Below are 11,506 nucleotides of genomic sequence, written 5' to 3'. Positions count from 1 at the left end.
CGGTTGTAGGATTTGACGTTTTTAATGTAAAGCATTTGAGTTCATGTCTGGGGATGCTGATGATACTTCTATGAACTCAAGGACGAGTTCATTTCAATTTGAAGTAACTGATGCAAGATGATTCAAAGATTTTATTACTATTTTTATAATTTTTAGAGTTAGAGTTTTTTTATATTTAGAGTAGTTTTAAAAAATTTTATTAGTTTTAATTTTTTTTTATTTTTAGGATTTTTAAGTCCGTTTATGATTTTTAGGATTTTGAGTCTGTTAAGAAATTTTTCTTTTTATTAGGAATCTTTCTTAGGATTTGGGTCCATATAAACATCTTATGAGTTGATGTTTAAGAGATAAAAAAAAATTTATTGATTAAATAAAATTTTTCTATTTTGGCAAAAATCCTAGAAGTGGCGTCGTCATGACTTTCTATTCGTTTTTTCAAATTTCTCAAATTTATTCTCTCTCCAATTTTCTGCCTCCAGAATAATCATTATTCTACTCGGCGTCACCGTCTGATCAAGAATCATGCTGAGTTGTCAGTCAAAATCAAGACAGGTCAGACCTAACCCAAAGGGTATTGACTTGACCTAAGAGGGACCCGAGTCCAGTTAAACCAGCTCAGTGCACTCATCCCAAGGAGTATGGTTTGCCTAGAGACAAGTTAGCTATTATGATTTAGCCTTAGTCATTGATATCATCCTCAACTTGACATCAAATGTTGACCTCTTCTCCGATTCGGTCTCAAATGTTGATTTCATCTATCCTCAGGGTCACTCATCATCAACCCCATATCCTCATTCGCCTGGCTTTAGGCCCACACCCTACCGTGGCCTATTGAAAATGCAAAGGGGGGGGGGGGGGGGGGGGGGGGGGGGGGGGGGGGGGGGGGGGGGGGGGGAGATATGAATAAAGAAGTAACATAAATATTTCATTAATGGGACCATTTCTACCGTTCCTCTTGAAAGACGTGGAGAATGTAGCGTGCATCTCGAAGCACATGGGTAATAGAAGTGATTATTCTTCCTCAAGAAAAATCCAACTGGACCGTTGGAGTGGCCCGTCAAGATCCATCTCCGGTATAATTCTAATTTTCTTTTGGAGTGCTTTTCAAGCTTTTTATCCTCCTCAACAACGATCTCCAGAGTTTTGTTCTGATAAAATTAAAATATTTCTATAATGGCATGATATTGTCCACTTTGGGCCTAAGCCCTCATGATTTTGTTCTTGGGCTCTCCCCAAAAAGCCTCATACCAATGGAGATATCTTCCATCCTTTTAAACTCATGATCTTTTTTATGTGTTTTAGATGTGGGACTATGTTTGCACCCTTGCAACTCAACAATCTTAAAGGCCTTTTGGGGAGAGTCCAAGAACAAAGCCATGAGGGCTTAGGCCCAAAGTAGACAAATAATATCATGCCATTGTGGAGATATTTTGATTCCATCGGTACTAACAATTGATGTAAGAGCGAGACCGCTCTTCACCGGACTAACCGTCGGAAGAGCCATGATCCAGATCTAACCATGTTGGTTGAAGCTTTAAAACAAAGGAAGTGGGTGCTCCCGTGTTTGAATCAAGAGGACCAGACACTAGGCAGAAAGTCCTAGTTGCAGCTAGGTAGGAAGTCCTAGTAGGTCGGGTGGACCGAGGGGCAGAAAGTTCTAGTTGCGGCTAGGTAAGAAGTCCTAGTAGGTCAGGTGGACCGAGGGACAGAAAGTCCTAGTTGTGGCTAGGTAGGAAGTCCTAGTAGGCCGGGTGGATCGAGGGGCAGAAAATCCTAGTTACGGCTAGGCAGGAAGTCCTAGTAGGTCATGGAAAAGATCATGAAAAAGATCATGGAAAAGATCATGGGTTTCAAAGGATGGAAGATATCTCCATTGGCATGAGGCCTTTTGGAGAGAGCCCAAGAACAAAGCCTTGAGGGCTTAGGCCCAAAGTGGACACACAATATCATGTCATTGTGGAGATATTTTGATTTCATCGATTCTAACAAACATGACCTAATATTTGGATGTGAGTGAAGTCTAGTCAGGTCAGTTTGACTAGAAAATTAGTGAGAAGTCATAGTCGATTAGACTAGGCAAGGAGAAGTCCTAGTTGAAGATAGGCAGGGAAAGTCCTAGTTAGAGGCTAGGCAGGATAAGTCCTAGTTGGAGGTTAGATAGAGGAAGTCTTGATCTGAAGGATTGGGCAAAGAAGTCCTAGTTGGGTCAAGTGCACCAGGTGGAAGTCTAGGCAGGTCAAATGGATCAGATGTCTAACAGTGGAAATCTAAGCAAGTCAGGTGGATCAGATATTTAGCAGTGGAAGTCTAGGCAGGACCAGATATCTAACAGGAAATCTTGAGGGTCGAGGATCGATTATGCAGGGAAAATCTAAACTAGATGTTTGGCAGGTGAGAAGTCTACCTAGGGAAGTGACTAGTCCTAACTCGAGATTAGACAATGGAAAGTCCAAACTAGATGTTTGACAGGTGAGAAGTTTACCTAGTGAAGTAACTAGTCCTAATTGGAGGTTAGGCAAGGGAAAGTTCAAACTGGATGTTTGACAGGTGGAAAGTCTACCTATAGAAGTGACTAGTTCTAATGGGGAGTTAGGCACGAGTAAGCCAATAGGTTAGACCTACAGGGTAAGGCTTAAGTAAGCCTAATAGATTAAGACAGATTATAGGTAGGTTTAGGTTGCTTGCGTATCTGTATGCTTATCTTGCAGGAACCAAGAGCTGGAAGCAAGACGGAAGAAGTATAAGAGGAACACACAGAAGCAGCCGATCCAAGTCCGGGGTTAACTCAGGTCAAACCATAGTTGACTGGATTCAGGCGCCCTAATATTGTTCCAGACACCCTTATGTGATCCAGGCGCCTGAATCCAGAAGAATCAGTCCGGATAGAGTCCGAAGAGATCGGATCAGATCAGATCTTATCCAGGCGTCTGGATAAGAATCCAGGCACCCGAAAGACTCTATATAAGGAGGTTGAACATGCACCACAAGCATACAACTTCTCTACGCCATTCTCTTCATCCTGTGGTGCTGCTGAACGCCAACGAGACAAGCTCGTGCAACCGAGGAAGTTCCAAGATGAGTGTGCTGCGCTTAAGGGCTTCCAGATCGGCTACACAAAAGTTTGTTGTTCTCTTTTCTTATTGTCTTGTACTTTGATTTATATTATTACTCTGGATTGTAAAACGGGTATTTTCGTCTTCGAACGAACTTTTGAAAGGAGATCATTAGTGGACGAGTGTCTTATCGTGCATAGGCCTTGGACGTACTAACCCTGAAGGTTAGGAACCAAGTAAATCTGCGAGACCCTGTACTTAATATTCGTTATTAAGTTATCTTTGATAGAATGAACGAACTAAAACGAATGAACGATGAACGTATTATTTACCCTTCTCTCTAGCGCGTCCCAAAGATCTTACAATGAAGATTTTAAAATTTGTATTCTGGGAAGGCGATATGATGACCTCTTGCAGTTCCTCTTTAGTTCGCATGCAGTTGTTTCGTAGTCATCAACTCCCTATGCTAACTTTTATAAGCCTTAAATTATTCTTAGATGCTAACAAAACAAAGGAGCAGGTTGGATATATATTCATAGGAGCATAGAAGGAGCATGGCTCCTGTCTTCAAGGTAGCTTCTGCACATATCTCAAGAGAAGAGAAGTGGAGCCATTGAAGTATTGAAGGGAGAGACCATAGGATATGGTCAGCACATGCATGATTAATAGCCAATATGGTTAATCTTCTGGGAGTAGAACCTTAATAATATTCTTATACCAGCACACTTAACATGGACAAGCTTTTTCCTATAAATCCAAAAGCCGTGCTCCACCTTTGTGCAGACATTCCCCACATAAAGGCAACCACATGCTCGCTCGCTCGCTCTCTATTATTCTTCTCCGTGACAGTCCTAATCATTATTCAAAGTTATCCGCTGTGAAAAGGAGGATTAGCAAGAGGATAAGATATATAACTGGAAGCCTGGTGATCCATGGGGTGAATTTATTCACCACTATCCATGAAGCTGAGGCTGTTCTGGACAAAAGACAGAGGCATAATTAAACTTAAAGCTGAAAAGGCATCAAGGGAAATGCCACGGGTGTTGTTTGATTCAGTTGCGTTGCATCCCTAATCATTGTTGAGTGTTTCACATGAGAGCTGTGGGCTTGCAACCAATATTGTCACTGTCACACTTGTTCTAAGAAGAGACTTTTCTCATTAATGAGTTTACAGACAGAGGTTGATTTCAAATGGAAAAGTGAGATGGCTCGTTATTGCAAAATTACTGTTTATTTACGACAAAATGACAACAGTAACACCGTACTAAATAATAATGATCCTCCTCGGGCCATGTGTGTTCAATGATTTATTAAAGAATTTATAGTTTAATTATAATTATGATGTGTTCCTCAATTTAGGATATTAATTGTTAGATGTGAAACTATGTGCATTCTTAGATTTATCTTGATAGTTGATAGGGTCAAATTAAATCGATCACCTTCAGACTTTATAATTAGATGGATTGGAGTCAATTATCAATCGAGTCATTAAGATAGTCAACTGAGAGCAATCGATTGAAGAAGTCGATCAAGAAATTTATTGTGAATTTATTTCTGATAGAGAAGTTGATTGATTATCTATGAGCAATTGATTAAGATAGAAGTTTATACTATAAGTTGATCCTTAATAAATTAAAATTAATTATTAATAATTATAGTAATAAACTAACTTTACCATTACAAAGACATCAATCTGAAATAGAATTGTGATCAAATACTTGGATACACTATAGGATATTTTTATCTAATGGAATGAAAAATCTGGAACATTGATTGCTAAGCGAGACACTGCTTGAACTTCCGATTCATTTGGTGGGTGAACTAAGGGAAAGGTTGTCCACCTCCAAAATTAATTGAGTCCAAGACTCAGATACCTAAATTATCAAAAAATCGAAAGGTGACTCAAGTGAATTCTACACTTGCCCTCTTTAATGCCTTCATATAAGCAGTGTCAAATTAAAATATATAAAAAAAGTCAGTCAATTACTCAAGCTACTGCAAACCTCATTTTGGAAAATTTGGCTATAGTAGATGGCAAGAGTAGACCAGGTAAAAAAAGATTCAGTTGAAATTTGACTATAAATTTTTTAAATCGATGACAGGATGATTTATAAATTTCCCAGTGATCGAATTTTTAGTATTGAAATGTAATTCAAATATCGTATCGTTGCCAAGATCATTTAATTTGTAAGCACATAGATGCAAAGTATAGATGGTCAGCAGAAATTATTTTTCTTGTTTAATTGTTCCTTGTTCACTTCATGTTCATGAGAATCCTAGAATCAAGTGCTAGTGCTGCGAAGACAGTAGCAAAAGGCGGTGTCACCAGTCACCAAAGTAAGGAAAGAGGTAAAGCAGCTTTCAGATGCATGGCGACTTTAGGCCAGCAAAGGCATGGAAAAGGCAAAGACAAGGTGTGTCAGCCAATTGTTCCTGACTTTTCTCAATACTCAAGCCTGCTTTTCTCACTACATTCATTGTATCTTCCTGTTCAACTACTTATTCCCTCTTGCGCTGAGGAAAGTGCTTAACAATTTAAACTAAATCAGACAGATCGAGATGATCAACCATTGCATTCAGTAGTGTTCTACAGGACTAGTGTTTACAGCATGCAATGTCATGTGGTTTCACCTCTTCCTTTTACCCTGCCTCCTTGTTGTTTAGTGCAGAGGTTCTTACGTCTCAGACATGCTCAGCGGGGGTCAGTCATTTAAAGCGTAAAGGCTACTTACTTGCACTGCTGCTGCTGCCATCGCCATCTTCGTCATCGTCATCATCATCACTCTGCTCACGCCCATGGATCAGTCCCACAAAGGATTCACATTCACCCCCAAAGCTAATTAAATTAATTGATATGGCTCGAGAGTTGCTTGTAGATAAGGCTTTTTGCATGCATGAAGACAAGTTAAGCTCGATGGCAATCCAAAGCTTGTACCAAGATGCTTCCAAATCCTTCCTCACCTTAAATCCCACCTTCCAAATCCACCTTTTTCCCTAATGGAAACAAAAACCTCAACTGCCCTGGTAATCAATCAATTAGTTGATTAATTAGTCGAGAGGTCAGTTTGGTGATCATATATTATTATGATGAATCGAAGAGTGATGAGAAAGGCCTGGCCTACGTGAGGGGTGACCACTAGCACTCAGTGGGGGTTTAGCGAATGTAGTCATGCTTGTGTTTTCTTCTTCTTTTTTCCCATTCAGTCTTTTTTGGATTCCTTTCTCTCTTTTTTCTTCTTCTTCTTCTTTTTCTATTCCCAGTGGCATTCCACTAGGAACTGGGTAGTAACATATAAATTAAGCCATCAAATTTTATTTATTTATTCCTTCTGCTATCAATCCATCCTAATAGAAATCATAAAAGGGAGAAGGAAGAGGAAAAGTGTCAAAATGATATGCATAATGATGGAGTTCTCATTTCCTCTGTTTGAGTTTCCATCCAAGTAAACACAATACTAAAAATGCCAAAAAATATTAATTTATAAAAACTTCTCAATTGTTGTAATCGTAGCTTAGTTGTAAAGGGAGAAAACAAATGAATTTAATAGAAACATTCCAATTTGTGTGGAAGACAAACAAATCTGTCAATGTGTGTTTATTGTAGAAAGCTCTAATGATCAATCAAGTTTTTTGTATGCTTAAAATCCTACCAACATTTTTTTTCATAATTTGTTTGTTTACATGACAAAAGAGAAACATAATTTTGTTTCATAGACTAAATGGATCATGGAGCATAGGCAACATGAATAAGTGGGCCTCAATAGTGCATGGAGTCGTGGTAACATAGGCCTTTGTATGGTTCTTTAGGGAAAGCTAATGGCTCAAGTAAACATCTAACTCTCAGGTTAGTTTTCATGTCTTGGGGCATCCCAATGAAGGTGTGGGATAGATGGGGAGTTTGGAAATTGTGTTAATTGTTGATGATGATCGAGGGAAGAAATTGAGGAAAACAAGTGCAGGGAAAGCCTTTCGTGAATAAGGATATGTCGATTAAGAGATTTATGCTTGGAGGAAGCCGATAGAGAATGGAATGAGTAAACAAAAAGGTGAGTTCCTTTTAATTCTAACAAAGGATAATAGAGGATGTTGTTCGCGATATTAGAAACAATATGATACAATCAAACTTAATCAATAATGCATCTAGATCTAGTTATCAATCATCAATAAGGCTAAAAGCTAAAAATTGAAATAATGGCTAACCAAATGGCTCCTGAATCGAAAGCCAATGCCATTGTGTGTTTTCCTTGTCGTCGGAGATTCCTACAAGCGTGGAATGATCTTCTACAAGAATGGACAACAACCAAAGTCATTCTCAATGAGAAAGAGAGGAGGAGGAAGAAGGGTCAAACCTTCATCAAGATCATGCCCAAATCAATTTGACTGCTCCCTTTTATACTTGGCCCATCATGTCAGGACCAACCATATGAAGTCCATTTCTCATTAACAACCCACTAATGCTAATGAACTGAGTCAATAGATCTACACATTTAATCCACATCCATTTAATTTAAAGCTCCCTTCATGCTACAAGTATTAGATCACTTAATTAAGGTTTAATTCCTTAATGACAATTAGTTGTGTATGTGTTAATCAAGTGTAAGCCCATCTTATGGATATTTAAGCCCATCAGTGTGGACTTAATCATTCAATCTTCCACTTGAGTTATACTTGATTTCTTATACACCACACAACCCCTTAAATGAGTTCAACATGTCAAAATTTTATTGGTTAAATATCCTTTTAAACAATCTGGTCCATTAATTTAATTAGTATAGGACTGAATAAGTCAGAATTACTATAACTGTAACAAGACACAATAGTAATCACAATTCTATCATAATTTGACCATTCTGAATTCTTTTTTAATCGTCAGAAATTTTATGTCGATATGTTTAAACTTTGATGAACTGTGATTATTCTTGAATTATAATTCTACAGCTTTATTATTACAGTTGATCGTCAATGATCTGTCAATGCTCCTAATAATCTGTGACCCTATGATAAAGTTTCGCATCCATATCTCATGGTTGGAAACTTCATACCAGGCTATAAATTTTACCTCTATAGTGGAAGTAACTATTAGTGTCTGTTTGACGCTTTTCCATGACATAGTCCCTCCCAATAATATGAAGACATAACCTGAGGTGGACCTTCTACTATCTAAGCATCCACAAAATCGGAGTCTAAATATCCAATAATCTCTAGATGACTTGATCTCTGATAGATGAGTATGTAATCCTTTGTTCTTTGTAAATATCACATAACCCTCTTTACAACTTTCCAATGCTATGGTCCAGGTTACTCAAATAACTGCCTAACATCCTCATAATGTATGTAAGATCTAGACGTGTACATACCTAAGTATACATCAAACTCGCTACTGCCGATGCATAATGGAATTACTATATTTTTTAAGCTCAAGTTCATGATGCGGACATTGTTGTAAGTTAAATCTATCACCCTTTGACATATGAGTATCTCTAGGAGTGCAATTTTGCATGTTATACAGAAACGAGCACCTTTTCTATATAAGTCTTTTGTGAAAGTCCAAGTATGCACCTTGAATAATCACGAATAATCGTATGCCCAAGACAAATGATGTATCACCAAGATCCTTCATTTCAAATTCACTTGATAGAAATGACTTAGTTTTTAACAGTAGAACTCTTATTATTGCTTGCCAATAACATATCGTCCACATACAGAACAAGTATAATAAACTTGCTTCCACTGAACTTGATATACAAACATTGATCAATTGGATTCTCCTTGAAACAGTATGAAGAAATCACTTGATCAAACTTTCAGTACCATTGACAAGATGTCTGCTTTAACTCATAAATGGGCTTTCTTAATTTACATACTAGGTGCTTTGAATCTCCCAATTCAAAGTTTTTCAGTTGCACCATGTATATAGTTTCCTCAATGCTTCCATTGAGAAATGCAGTCTTTATGTCCATTTGATGGAGCTCTAAGTCATTATGAGTTACAAGTGTCATGATTATTCTAAGGAAGTCTTTCATTGAAATTGATGAAAAAGTCTCTTTGTAATCAATATCCTCCTTCTAAGTGAATCCCTTGGTGACAAGGTGAGCCTTATACTTTTCGACATTATCATGTGAATCCTGTTTGATTTTAAATATCTATTTGCAACTAACAAGTTTCACTCCTTTAGGCAATTCAACAAGTTCTCAAACATCGTTGTCCATCGTAGACTTCATCTCTTCCCTCATGGCTTCGACCCATTTATTTGGATGAAGACATTGTTTGACTTCTTGGAAAGATGTAGGATCATCTTCCAATCCAATGTCAAACTCATGCTCTTGGAGATAAACATAGTCATGTGACATCGTAGATCTCCTTTCTTTAATGGATCTCCTTCGTGGCACTTATCCTCGAGATGATTGGGAGTCGTGCTCAACTGTAAGAGGAAATACTATTAGAACCTTGCAAGCTAGAAGGGGGTGGTGGGGGGTTGAATAGCTCAAATCTCTTCGTCTTGAACTCAGACAATGAAAAACTTGAAGTGACATAAGCACGACACAAGCATAATGCTAACTCAGGTAATTTTACTTGGTATCTGCTTCCTTGAGGCAACTAATTCAAGGGTTCACTCCTAGCTATCTACTTCCACTAAACTTTCTTCTTCTCGGACAAAAATCGAAGGCGGAGAAACCTTCTTATAACATGATTACACAACCTTCACAGACCTCAGCAAATGAAAGAAACAACAAGAGAGAAGAAAAGAAAGAGATTATAGGTTTAGCTTAGTTCTCCTTCTCTTGGTTGCTTGAAGATGTTGCGAATGAAAGCTTCAAGTTGATGTTGAGAAGGAAAAGTGCAATGGAATAGTAACTTAGTTTGGTTGAAGAAACACCCTTTTAAACAGTGCTGAATCGATTGATATAACTCATTAATCGATTGCTGGTCGTTGACTATCTATTGAACGGTCATTGACTCCAGATCAACAATTGAGAGTTTCTTGATTTTGAATCCAAATCGATTGATGGTCATCACCAATCGATTGGTAGAGCCCAGTCGAATTGGCCAATCGATTTAGTAGGCTTCTGTTCGCTCGACAAACACTACCAATCGATTGCTAATGCATAATCGATCGGACAATCGATTGCTAATGCCTAATTGATTGGCCAATCGATTTGGCAAACTTTTATTCGCTTGAGAAAACTCTACCAATCGATTGAGACTCTGCCAATTGATTGCAACAATCGATTGGCAATGGCCAATCAACCTGCCTATCGATTTGGCAAGCCTCTATTCACTTGACATACTTTGCCAATAGATTGTTGGCAACCCTCAATCGAACATACCAATCGATTCGAGCACCTTCTGTTTGCTTGTAATTTCTTTTCAATTGATTGACATAACTTATCAATCGATTGATATAACAATTGAGTAAATCCAGAATTCTAGGTTTAACCCAATTGATTGTGCAAATCGATTGGTGTTGCAAAACTCAGAATTTGGATTTAGGGATTATCAATCGATTGCTATACCATAATAATCGATTGGTGAACCCTAAAATAGGATTTTTATTCCTAAACTCTCTAACCTAAACTTCTCTAACTTCGTTTCCCAATTATCTCATATCAGATGAACCTCATGTTCCCTGAACTTGTGTGCCTAGAGCTTCCTTGCATCTAGGTCTTCATCTACCTTTGCATCTGATCCTACAATCTGCTTGGGTTCTCATCTTTTTTCAAGAATCCATTCCTTGACCTTCTTGGACTTCCCTTACCTTACATCCAATCTTTCGACTTGTGAGGACTTCACTTATCCTGCCAAATCGATTGTCCAATGGCAAGCCTCTGTTCACTTGACATTCTTTATCAATTGATTGGTGGCAACCCTGAATCGAATAGACCAATCCATTCGAGCACCTTCTGTTTGCTCGTAATTTCTTTTTAATTGATTGACACAACTTACCAGTCGATTGATACAACAATTGAGAAAATCTAGAATTATGGGTTTAACCCAATCGTTTGGTGTTGCAAAACTCGAAATTTGGGTTTAGGGCTCACCCATCAATTGCTATACTATAACAATCGATTGGTGAACCCTAAAATATATTTTTTTATACCTAAACTCTCTAGCATAAGCTTCTCTAACCTCGTTTCCTAATTACCTCATGCCAGATGAACCTCATGTTCCCTAAATTTGAGTGCCTAGAGCTTCCTTAAGTCCGGGTCTTCATTTACCTTTGCATTTGATCCCGCAATCTGCTGGAGTTCTTATCTTTTGTCAAAAATCTGATCCTCGACCTTCTTGGACTTCTCTTATCTTGCATCCAATCTTCTGACCCGCAAGGACTTCACTTATCCTGCACACTCACGACACAAGTGAGATCCACCTTGTTAACCTAAACTTAAATAGTTGTTAATCATTGAAACTTCATGATTGCACCAACTCTCCCTTTTTGAAGTTTGACAACCTAT

The sequence above is a fragment of the Curcuma longa genome, chromosome 10 (assembly GCF_044706935.1).
Source record: "Curcuma longa cultivar G26 ecotype Majalengka, Jawa Barat chromosome 10, ITB_CL_G26_1.1, whole genome shotgun sequence".
Taxonomy (NCBI): Eukaryota; Viridiplantae; Streptophyta; class Magnoliopsida; order Zingiberales; family Zingiberaceae; genus Curcuma; species Curcuma longa.
The sequence above is the reverse complement of the archived record's forward strand: the minus strand, read 5'-3'. Positions refer to the sequence as shown.